This window comes from Ostrea edulis, chromosome 2, assembly GCF_947568905.1.
Source record: "Ostrea edulis chromosome 2, xbOstEdul1.1, whole genome shotgun sequence".
NCBI classification, from domain to species: Eukaryota; Metazoa; Mollusca; class Bivalvia; order Ostreida; family Ostreidae; genus Ostrea; species Ostrea edulis.
The window spans coordinates 74,976,529-74,990,158 of NC_079165.1; the positions used below are offsets into that span (position 1 = coordinate 74,976,529).

The 13,630-nt window shown below is 34.2% G+C and overlaps 1 long non-coding RNA gene across 1 annotated transcript; it reads left to right on the plus strand.

The window, feature by feature from the left end:
* Nucleotides 1-1,951: 1,951 nt before the first annotated feature.
* LOC125682207 (uncharacterized) lies at nucleotides 1,952-5,976 on the plus strand. Its single transcript, XR_007372480.2, has 3 exons — nucleotides 1,952-2,407; nucleotides 3,258-3,324; nucleotides 5,599-5,976. It is a non-coding gene; the product is annotated as an uncharacterized LOC125682207 (long non-coding RNA).
* The last annotated feature ends 7,654 nt before the right edge of the window (nucleotides 5,977-13,630 follow it).

A 13,630-nucleotide genomic window follows, 5' to 3' on the forward strand; every position in this document is an offset into this window, starting at 1 on the left:
TATAGGTTTGGCAAGAACAATATAGACATGCATATGTATTGTAATTTTAAAAAAAATAAATACCGCCCTATCAACATTTAATTTAGTTCTCTAAAGAACTTTACAAATATGAGAGAAAAGATAATATAAATTCAATGTGTATATGCATGTGAATAAAATATTCATAGTGTCAGAATGGCCTTACTATATTTTTCATAACGCTATGCGAGTTATTTCCCCCTGATTACATAAGGCGCGCAGCAAATTGCGGTCCTAAGTTGACGGTGTCATATAAGGAATGAATAGAAAATTTACAATTTTTGATTGCAATCAATCGCCAGTTAAGGAATTTTTCTAAGAATTAAGTGTAATGACTTAAAGCTGTATGATCCGAATTACAATATTTTTTCCATCTCGTAAAAACGCTATTACATGTAAATCATCGCACGTATGTACATGTAGTTATGAGGCTGTATGCCATATCATACATTATTTTACATGTTTTAACCAAAATTATTTGATTTTAAATCGATGTTTACAAATAACCGCGTCACCCTGCCATTTCAAGTGACAGTCACGTGACCAGTTCAAACTTTCAGATCATCGGTCGTCTCATCTGTGTAAAGCTGTGTATTTTGTTTCAACAGTACCGTGCAATAAGTTTAATAGAAATAAAAATATCAAACACCTCTTAGTAATTCGTTTTTTTACGCTCTTTCAGCCTTAAAACTAGACAGTTGCGTATGAGTTAATACACTATGTTGGGATTCCCCTGACGCACGTGGGTCTATTTATAGAAGTCTAACACTATGATTTATACGTGTATATGTACCACACTATATTTACTTTCTAAATAATATTCTCACTGTTTTCTTTTACATGCAGATGTTTTCAAGCATGTAATTAAGGAAAAGTTAATAACTTTATAAAGTAATTAATCTGCTTTAAAGTAAATATGTACAAAAATAATACATGAACGTCGGGTCATACAGCTTTAAATATGAGCCAAGGTGACTCAGGTGAGCGATGTGGCCCAAGGGCCTCTTGTTTGTAAACCTTTTGACATTGATCACTCCTTGGGATTCCAATTCTTTTTGGATTTCCTGTTCAGGAATGTCATCCAAGGCGACTAAATGGGGCGGTCCTTCGGATGAGACCGCAAAACCGAGGTCCCGTGTCACAGCATGTGTGGCACGATAAAGATCCCTCCCTGCTCAATGGCCATAAGCGCCGAGCATAGGCCTGAATTTTGCAGCCCTTCACCGGCAGTGGTGACGTCTCCATATGAGTGAAATATTTTCGAGAGGGACGTAAAACAATATTCAATCATTCAATCCAAGTCGTGATCTCTGTAAAAAAGGATGCCTTTACTTTGATTTAACCCATAGTGGGGTGTACCAATGAAACGTATACCAGCTAGATCTTTCAAGCTCAGCAAGGAAGTAGAATGTTGTTTTTTAGAACTTGTATAAGAAGAGCGCAAGATTTTAAGACTGATTCTATGTAACTATCAAAATTCAGTGGCCACGGTATGTCACAGATTTTTATGAAACTTTGTGTGTAACAATATTATGATAGATATAAAACAAAAAGGACATGCAAAGGTTTGACTTAGCAACGGTTGCCATGGAAACCGATCCTCTCACAACAGCTGGACAAGATATGCACATGTATGTTATATTTTGAATAATCAAAAATTAAACGCTATTGTTTATAAAAACAACAATTGTAAAAATTATTTTGAGCTAGGTTCTAGCTTTTAGAAATTTTTTGTATTTATTTAATCCTTGGAAACAATAGAAATAATTATTTTTATGATGTATAAGGGTTTGATATATGTAATTTTTAGAGAGGGATAAAATATATTTGCCCAGTCATTTGGTGTAAACTCACATGCTAGTAAAATGTATTGAATCTTACTTTAAAAAAGTACAGAAACACATTTGTGGAGAAACCAAAGGTAAACACATAAACCAGTAGTTTCCTCTGGTGCACAAACCAAAATACACCAGAAAGAGTTATTGCCCTTTGTAACACTCTCTTGTATTGGAGATATGAACAGCCTTCATTTGTTTTCAGTATGGCAGGAGGTGGAAATTGAGTTTTTATTCAATTTGTTCTTCAGATGTTTATCAATATCAGATGCTCTTTGTTCACTTAATTCACTACCACGATCTTTATCTTCAATTGTGCTAAAGGATTCCGGTTTATTTCATGGAATACAAATCCGTTTGATCTTTGCCATAGTCACCGGACTCTAGCATCCAATCGTCTACGTATTCGTAGAAAAAGTAAATGTTGTGGAATTTAACGCTTTATTGCATCACATCCGACTAAAAAAATGACCAGGGAAACAGAAGGCTTACAGACATATTCATAGAAAATATGAAAAAGCCCTGCCTGTTGCCGTGTTGGAACTTGTATTGACGTAAGTATTCTATTTGATTTAGAATTCAAATTCTAAAGTAAAAGCTGAATAAAATGTATCAGAAAATTTGGCTTTTAGTAAACATATGAGAACCCCAATTTATTTTATACTGCCAGCCAGGCTAGTCAGCTATAGTGGTATACATGTAGACTGAACATTGTAAGTAGTCCTGCCATTTACTGCATGGGTGTACAATATAGAATACTAGTTAAGTATGTCCCCAACCTAACATTCAATCAGGGAGTTTCCTATCACATTTACACAGAGTTCAGGATCTGTAAAAATTGGGGAATACTTATAAAATCATGTTTCATGTGGAAATTTTCAAAAGGACTAGGCTTAATTTATGTAATACTAAGTGATGACCCCCCCTCTCTCTCTCTCTCTCTGACTGTCAAGTTTACAATAAAAACAAACATGTGAATGCCTGTGTGCATTCTAGATAAAGATTGTTAAAATCATATATATTGGTGAGCCAGGCTACTTTCAAGTTTGTTTACCTGTGGTAACCCCCACTAATATGTGATAGTTCTAATCTACAGAAGAAATCACACAAATACTATTATGATTTAAAGTTTTCTCATATCTGTAATTATGAACTTTAGGACACTTGATTTGGAAAAATTAATTTATGAAAAATTGTTGATTTTGAATTGGGTCCTGTAACTGGGCCCTCAAATTTTAATACATGTAGGTCCTGTCAACTGAAGTAAATCAAAAAATATTAAATGTAAATTGTAAATATTCAAATACTTTTGAATTCTTACTTTTTCATCCAATAATCACATATTTTGGCCAAAGTACATGACCACTATTTTATGTAATTAATGTGTGCTTTTCTGTGTTTCAGCTGTATGAGCATCATACTGTGCAAATCACCTAAAGATGGAGTTGACCAAGTTGCTGACTTTGAGGAGGTAAATATTCAGCATTAATACATACACATTGAATACATAATTTGAAATTCAAATTTGAATCCCAGTATTATAAATCCTAAAACAAATTAATAGATGTGGGGAATGTGGTACATTGGGTTTAGTTTCTTGGTTATGGAGCCTGCATGGAAACTGAATTCTCTAGAATAATCACAGGAGACCATCCATTTTTTATGCGACATGATGACTTGAAACGTTTTCATCACAACTTCCTAAAAAATGTTTATTACTTCACTTAATTAGCATACTCAAAAAGACTAGTTGTTTTGTTGTCAATGACGCACATATATATGTACACATGTGTATGAGCTCAGTATCAATTGTAAAAATGATTAATTCTAATTAGGTCAATGTTGAGAATCACTCAAGTGACCTACATGTTGCTATTTGTGTGCGTCAGTCATCATAAGACGTTAATTGAACATTAATATTTTTTCTTGATAACCACCCTTCCAATTCTTTTCAAATTTCTTTTAAGCATCTTTGGGACAAGGGGAATTAACATAGATTGTAAATCTAAGGACTCTGGATTGACGGTACTTTTAAAAATGCTCTATACCAAAATTGAGAATTTTGTTTTAGAACCAGGGTTTGATTTCTTCAATTTTATGGAGAAAACTTTTTCAGATATACACTTCGTTAAATTGTAGAGTTGGGGAAGGGGGGGGGGGGGTTATAAGTGTATTTGACATTTATTTGTGTCCAAATTATGTACTTAATACTGAGGATCTCAGTAGTAGTCTGTTTTTAAAACAACAGACACCTAGAATTAAGAGCACAATGAAAGCATACATGTGATAAGGAGGGGGGGGGGGGTGACTTCATAACAATGCCTGAAAATTCTTAACAATTAAATTTTAACAAAAATTTTACACTAGAGATGCCAATTCAAGATAATTAACATGCTTTGTTTATTGGCATCTGGTGTACATTTAGCAACAAGTAGTGTTGTTCATTGTGAAACGATAAATTGATAATGTACATGTATGCGTTGGTTGTACATGTGTTTTAGGCATATCTTATTGCATGTTTTGTTGTGTTTGGTTGTTGAAAATATTGATAGAAATTAATAATGAAGAATTGCTGATATACTAAGGACATCATGATTCTGATCTAAAGAAATTGAGGACTAGTTAATATTTACATACTTTGTTACATCATGACCATACATTGCTTGCAAGAAAAACACACATGGGCCACATACATGTAATCAGTGACTAAGACATTTTGTTCAGTTATACTGTTTTCAAGCCATTACACTTAATTCTTAGAAAAATTCCTTAACTGGCAATTGATTGCAATCAGAAATTGCAAATTTTCTATTTATTCCTTACTTGACACCATCGAATGACAGTAATGTGATGCGCGCTCCCTGTAATCAGGGGGAAATAACTCGTATAGCATTGTGAAAAATGTAGCTCATTGTTTATATTCATATACGTTTGAAATATTTTATGGTTATACAAGATTTTTTACAATAACTATTGAAAAAGACTCGAACACAATTTATGTTCATGTTATGCATAAATCTTATTAAATCATTGACTCCGCAAAATATGACATCACAGGAGGGTGGAACTACCTTAAATGAAGCTGAATGCTTATGAAGGAAAAACAGAAAGGGGTACCAAAATTGCGAATTTCGAAAACACAGGGTTGTGAATGTGGGTCCAAAAGAGTCATATAGTGTATAACATGGATTTTGTAGCCCTTAGAGCTATAGTGATACTTTGAATTTTTTTAAATTTGATTAATACTCAGGTAACCAATAAGGTTTGTGGACATCTTGTTAATTTATGAGTATTAACACTATCAATAGCTCTTCAATACAGCATAAACACATGTATACAAACTGTATCAAAACATAACATCCTTTAGGCCAATTCAACTTAATTAGTAAGATTATCATCCTGGGTCACCAAAAAGTATGGGGCAGACTGTGGGAAGATTTTATTTTTTAATTTTTATTTTCTGAGAAATATATTGATGACAAACAAGTTTTTGTCAACAGAAGTGCATAATTTAATGCCAGATATATAAATCTATGTTATTTCACAGATGATTTTTGAGGGGCGGGTGGGCGGGCATGATAATCTATCAACTAAGTAATTAATTAAGTGGTAAAATTACTATTCTAGCATCATGAATGATCTTGTACATGTAAATTTAGTTTAATCAAATTGAATTAGGTGTGTACTGTATGAAAATGTGAAAAATAAGATGAACTTTTCAATATTTGTTCAACACATTTTTTAGAACTTGAAGAGCAGAAGATGCATTCCATGACTCTTATGTGATATAGAAGACAAAGAAGAGCTCTTGAGAATGGAAAAAAACTGCGAGTTTTACAGTCAATGAACACACCTCACAACACAAGTCCATCCTGATTCAGTAAACTGTTCTTCTAAGGAAACACCATGACTTAGTTAAGATCAAGTTTTGGTGTCAGAAGACTAATGTAACTAAAACATTACAAAATTAACCTGCAAGTGTCTTATGTGAGCCTACTGAATAAGGATTCATTACTGAACAGTTGAAGGAAAATCACTACTATAATGATTTTTAAAAAAAGATGATTGTGTTGTTTGGATAACATTGTGATCCATGTTTGTTGAATAAACAACTTTGCAAAAATGAGTTGTTCTGTGTTAATATTATAAATTTACTAATTACTGGTATGTCAACATAGATTACAGTAACACTGAACAAACTTCAATAAATTTAAAGTTTCATGCAGTTTCTGCAGTAGAAAATGACACCTATTGATCTTCTGGTCCAAAGGTCACCAGGTGCAATACAATACTCTGTACAATTGATGTCTGACCAGTTTCTTCAGAACCCTTTGATTGATAGTGATATTTCATACAGGGGTTGGTCACTGGTAGTATATGACCCCCATTGATTTTCAGGTCAAAAGATTAAAAATGGCAGGGGCCTCCGTGGCCGAGTGGTTGGAGCATAGCGTTCAAAATGACACTGCCTCAGTCGGCGCGGGTTCGAATCCCGCTCGCGCTGGTATTAAGTGAGAAAGTTTCCCAATTTACTTTCGGAAGGTTGGTGGTCTCTTCCCAGGTACATTGTATCTGGGTTTTCACTTTCACCAATAAACACTGGGCACCATCAGAAAACTGAAAAATTGTTGAGTGTGGCGGAAAATATCAATAAATCAATCAATTAAAAATAACTAGGTGCAATGTAGCTAGTACTCTATGCAATGGTGTCCCCCCAATATCTTGGGCCTGTTGTTCAATTATGATATTTCATATGTTGGTTGGTTATGAATAGTAGATGACCCTAATGATTTCCAGGTCAAAGGTCAACAAATACAAGGCAGTACAATGAACAATTTATTGGTATCTACCCAATATCTTGAGAAGACTTTTTATAGTTATTGATAATAGTTTACATGACAATACAGTACATGTAATATAGCTCGTTTATGGAAATGATTGCAAAATCTACTTGGTGTTTGGGGAGGGGGGGGGGGGGTCCTACTGGATTACAGTTTATGTTTACATGTTTTTTTTTAATCACTCTAACTAATTTTTATTAATATGTTAAACTTCTCCATGTTTATTTTTGAAATATCAATTGCTCATATTGTTCATTTTAACTGAAAATGGTGTAGGTTGTATTATTTGTCATTAGTATGAATTTTTGGCAAGATGCCCAAATCTACAGTTTTCGCACTACAATAGATCAATTGTACTACCTTTCACCATTAATCTTTTTTTTTATAAATTAGGAGTCTTTGATATGGACACCCTTTGATGACAGTTGATTATGCTGTATGTATTTTCCAAATTATCTAAATTCATCAACGAAATCCAACAAAAAATCCCGTTTTGGCAAAATGCCCAAATCTACAGTTTTCTTACTACAATAGATCTATTGCACTACGTTTCACCATTAATCTTTTTATATACATTAAGAGTCTTTGATATGGACATCCTTTGATGACAGTTGATTTTGCTGTATGTATTTTCCAAATTATCTAAATTCATCAACGAAATCCAACAAAAAATCCCGTTTTGGCAAAATGCCCAAATCTACAGTTTTCGTGCTACAATAGATCTATTGCACTACGTTTCACCATTAATCTTTTTATATACATTAAGAGTCTTTGATATGGACATCCTTTGATGACAGTTGATTATGCTGTATGTATTTTCCAAATTATCTAAATTCATCAACGAAATCCAACAAAAAATCCCGTTTTGGCAAAATGCCCAAATCTACAGTTTTCATGCTACAATAGATCTATTGCACTACGTTTCACCATTAATATTTTTATATATATTAAGAGTCTTTGATATGGACATCCTTTGATGACAGTTGATTATACTGTATGTATTTTCCAAATTATCTAAATTCATCAACGAAATCCAACAAAAAATCCTGTTTTGGCAAAATGCCCAAATCTACAGTTTTCATGCTACTACAGATCAATTGCACTATGTTTCACCATTAATCTTTTTATATATATTAAGAGTCTTTGATATGGACATCCTTTGATGGCAGTTGATTATGGTGTATGTATTTTCCAAATTATCTAAATTCATCAATGAAATCCAACAAAAAATCACTTTTTGGCAAAGTGCCAAATTATAAAACATTGGTACAGCGGTCAGTAACACACTCTTTACCATAGATGGATATAGATATCATAAATAAGGAGGGAATTTTATGGGGAATCGAGATTTATGGAGAAAATTAGTTGTCTTTTTCAATTTTTTATATACCACAAGGACAAAACATGGGCAAAACGGGCTGAATTTTGCAGTTCAATTAGCCCTCATAGACTGTTGTCGGTTTCCATGGCAACGGATGGTAGAAATTCGGTGGTGGGGTTGAAATTATGTAAGATGGTGCAAGTAAAGTTAATACTGTGAAAATCAAAGAAATCTGTGACATTGAGTGGCCAGACCCTATCTGATTTCTTTGATTTTTACATAGAATTGATCTTAACTTTTTGACGGATTTTGGATTTCCAGTATTCCTTGTACATGTAGACCTTTGTTAAAGGCTTTGTCTGCTTGTCTGATAGTTCTGCCTCAAGTGCAAGGTGAAGATAACGAACAGTGATCAATCTCATAACTCCTATAAGCAATACAAAATAGATAGTTGGGCAAACACGGACCCCTGGACACACCAGAGGTGGGATCAGGTGCCTAGGAGGATTAAGCATCCCCTGTTGACCGGTCACACCCGCCGTGAGCCCTATATCCAGATCAGGTAAACGGAGTTATCCGCAGTCAAAATCAGTGTGCCAAGAACGGCTTAACAATCGGTATGAAACACGTCAGACAGCATTTGACCCAATGCGAGGGTGTATTGACGAACTAGATCGTTATAACGACCATAGAATTTGCGAAATGCTGACCTCAATCGAGACTGTTGCAACCCCTGTACCATAAACTTGTTTGTCAATAGCTTACCTCGATTTAAAAACTGACTATACGCAGAACAAGCTCTTGCATATCGAATCAGTTGAGATATATAAACACCATATGCAGGTGATAATGGAATATTGCTACATAAATATGGGAAGTTGACGATGGAGAAACTGAAATCATCCCGTTTGTCATACAGTTGAGTTGTCAGTTTGCCGTTAATGTCTACTTTCAATAAAATATCTAAGTATGAAGCAGAAGTAAACGACTCTGTGGTGTCCTTTATTTCGAGCTCACAGGGATTTATCAAATCGACATATGAATGAAAGCTATTATTGTTAATAGACAAAACGTCATCGATATATCTAAATGTCGAATTGAAGGCCACAGCGAGAGATTTTTTCTTCTCGCGTAGAAGTTTTTGAATAAATTCTGCTTCATATGAATATAGAAATAGGTCAGCTAACAAAGGAGCACAATTCGTGCCCATGGGAATTCCAACAGACTGTTGGAAGACTTGATCACCAAAGACCACGAAGATATTGTCTATGAGGAACTTTAGCATATATTTTATTTCAACTTCAGAGTACTTGTGCGGGGAATCAGAGTGGTGTTTAACAAAGTAAGTTTTTGAATGACTGATCACTAGATATAAATATTTCCGTTTTCCGTTTTTGTTGAAGAAGCAACTGTCTATGATGTCAAAAAGTCTAGTCTTTAATTTATCGTGAGGAATGGTCGTGTATAGTGTTGAAAAGTCGTAGGTTTTAATGTTATTGATTTGGGAAAGATTCTGCGATTTCAAGTTTACTTAAAGTTCTTTAGAATTTTTTAGAATCCAGATTTGATTAACACCACTTCTGGCATATGTAGTCGCACAGTAAGTTTGAAGTTTTTCCTTCACAACTGTTAATATTTTCGTGAGAAGGAAAGATAGGGGCTTGGTAGATGAAACGATGTGATGAAACGGGGCCAGTGCTCGGTAACAGGGGTAATCTGCTCATCATTTTTTAAGTAGCCATGTAGTAGAATAAATATTATTTCGGATTCCTTGCTCCCCGCCCGCCTCTGAGTGCCAACAATAGCGATGTCAGTTAAAACGGACTTCCAGTAAGACCGACACCAAGGGGATACAAAGAATCTACACTCAGACAAAATGTATCTGATTGACCCTAAGCCATCGCTTGATATATACATATCGACATGGAAGTGTTAGTTTATTGGAAAATTGCAAAGGAAACTAAAACTACAGCTAAAGTACAAAAGCTGATAACAAAAAAAAAAAAAAAACCAAAAAAAAAAAAAACGTTTGTTGTTACATGTATCAGCTTTTCTAGTTTAGTTGTAATTTTAGTTTCCTTTTCTATTTAGTTTTCTTTTCTATGTAAATATTCTATCGTCCTGAGGAAGGGTTGTCCCGAAAATTTGACAATTCACTGTTATTCGTGTCATTGGTCATTTTTAGTGCTTTTATATCCTTTTTAGCTCTTCTGAGCCGAAGGCTCAAAGAGCTAATCATATGGCCATGTCTGGTGTGCTGTATGCGTCAACTTTTTGTAAAAAAGGGTATATCTCAAGAAACCCTTGGCCAATTTTTGTCAAATTTGTCACAGGGTATCCTTGGCCCAAGGGCTTTAATTTGTACTAAAACTAGGGTTGTGACCCTTTTATAAGGGGAGATAATTAGGAAAATGCAAGCAAAAGTAGTGGTTGCTAAAAAATCTTCTTCTCAATAACCAATGGGCAAATTATCACCAAATTTATGCATAAGGATAAGGATAGGTTGTAGATAAAAAATTGTTCAAGGCATCATCCTGGGGCAAAGGGTGTGGTCTCAAGGTCACTTCAAAGTTGACGGTAAATTTTGTTTTGTTAAAACTTGATATTTTGCTTAGTATAAAGACTTGCATCATCAAATTTTGTCAGTTCATGCATCTTAGGACCTAATATCATGTTGTCTCAAAAGTAAGTCATGGTGACCTACTTTTTGAATTTCGCAGGTAATTATTATTTAATGGATTTTTATGCACATCTTGGACACTATTGAGCCTATGATCATCAAAAGTTGTCAGTTGATGGATCATGGGACCTTGAAGTGCGTCATGTGAATAGTATGTCACCATGACCTACTTCTGAATTTTTTTGGCTAATCATTTATGAATACATTTTAGGTTGTTATTTCAGATACCGAGAAGTTTAGAATCATCAAACCTTGTAAGTTGATGCGTCTAGAGGCCTCAAAACATATTTATAAAAAAAGTTACAGTGACCCACTTTTCGAATTTTGCAGACATTCAAATTTCACATTTTCAATTTTAGGTGCATATTTTGGACATTATGAAAGCTAGGATCATCAAACTTTGTCAGTTGATGCATCTTGAGTCTTCATAGTTTGTTGACCAAAAAGTAGGTCACGATGACCTACTTTTGGAATTTGATGGCTATATTTTAATATTTCAGATACTATTTGACTTGCAATTATCAAACTTTGTCAGTTGATGCATGTTGAGTCTTCAGAGTGTGTTGACTTAAAAGTAGGTCACCGTGACCTATTTTGGATTTTGACGGCTTTATGTGAATATTCAAGATACTATTTTGACTTCCAATCAGCAAACTTTGTCAGTTGATGCATCTTGATTCTTTATAGTTTGTTGACCAAAAAGTAGGTCACCATGACCTACTTTAGGAATTTGATGGCTATATTTTAATATTTCAGATACTATTTGACTTCCAATTATCAAAATTTGTCAGTTGATGCATGTTGAGTCTTCAGAGTGTGTTGATAAAAAAGTAGGTCACCGTGACCTATTTTGGATTTTGACGGCTATATTTGAATATTCCAGATACTATTTTGACTTCCAATCATCAAACTTTGTCAGTTGATGGGTCTTGAGTCTTCAGTGAGTCGACCAAAAGTAGGTCACCGTGACCTACTTTTGGACAGTTACATTTAAATTTTCAGGTACTATTTGACTTAACATCATCAAACTTTGTTAATTGATGAATCTTGGTTAGTAAGAATTTTTGCCTGTTCTACAATGTATCAGAAGAGCGATTCTAGGCCCATGGGCCTCTTGTTTTATTTGACCTCGTATCTACTATTAGATCCGACATTTTGGATATTGAGTGTTGATGGATTATAGTGCTATATATATATAATATAAGGAGTGCGATAGGATACAGCTACTTTCAAACACACGATGTGCTAATGACGGAGAAATAATACCATTTGTACACACTTATAATCCGAGAAATCAAAACATCAATTCAATTGTTTATGAATTAAACAAGCTACTTAGGGAAGATGAACAAACAAAAGGCATATACAAGAACTGTCGTTTTATTAGCAGTAAACACCAGCCCAAAAATCTTAAGAGAATACTTTGTTCCTCCCAATTAGATGACCGTACTTATACAGTGTCAAAGTGTACGGACCCTCGATGCGGTACATGTGACTACATTACAGAAGGGACCAGTTATAATTTTAACGGACGAGAATTTAAAGTTAATGCTAACATGTCATGCGATACAAAGGATGTCATATACGCCATCACATGTCCTGGATGCAAGGAGTATTACATTGGTGAAACTGGCAACACTCTCCGTGCCCGTGTACGTGTACATAAGCAGCACATCAGTACACCTGAATACAGACAAATCCAGTTAAGTGCACACCTGGAAACGTGTGGTAAAAAACGATTTAACATTTTCCCATTTTATAAACTCGGATGTGCCAGTGCTATTCAGAGACGGGAAAAAGAAAAACATTTCATTGGTATTCTAAAGCCAAAACTTAATAGTCTTTTATAATTGCCTATGATTTTCCCGTACTTTTTCCAGATCATTGTTGTACATTATCCATGACGTCACAATATAGACATTTAACGTTCCGCTTACTTTGACGTCATAATCACTGTTACTATGATACTGCTACGTATACATTTTTGTAAAGCTTCTGAAGATGTAATGAAAACGCTAAAGCTTTACGGAGGATTTCTGTGTTTTCTTTTCATATTTTTTAAATAATATATATATATATATATAGATAGATAGATAGATAGATAGATAGATAATAGTTACTTTTCGCAATGATCGGTAAAAGTATAGGTAAAAAATAAAAATGAAACACGAAGACGTTTAGTAAAGCTTTAGCGCTTTCATTTCAAATCTTCAGAAGCTTTACATTTAGTAACATAGCGACGTTACTATGTTACGTCGCTATGCTACTAAATGTAAAGCTTCTGAAGATTTTAAATGAAAGCGCTAAAGCTTTACTAAACGTCTTCATGTTTCATTTTTATTTTTTTACCTATATATATATAGTGTGTGTGTCACAAATACATCTTGTTTGTATTAATATTGAATGGTGGGACTGAAACTGATAAAATTTAACCCACTAAATGATAGATGAACTTAAAACTTTTCGTTTTAAGATTTCTACGTTGGGAAGAGTTTTTCGTCTTTAACAGTGAGTCGCTACCAAGATTAAAGATTTTAAAGCATTCGCACAAAAATCTTTTTTTAGAATGTTACAAAATTGGAAAAATCAATTTCAATTATCCCCCTTTGGAAAATGATGTCACATCTGTCATTCTATCTCAAATTAGGTGTTTTGATCTGCTGCTCTCCGAGGGGAGATAGCCCATCATATTATTGAAATTTATTTCATTGAAGTTCTGCATGCAAGGTGAAGATAACGAACAGTGATCAATCTCATAACTCCTACAAGCAATACAAAATAGATAGTTGGGCAAACACGGACCCCTGGACACACCAGAGGTGGGATCAGGGCATCTATTCACAAAAAATCTTACGTTTACGAATACGACTTAAAACTTACGATACACGTACGATTAAACTTACGAGCTATTCACGAACGCTATCATAAGATCAAA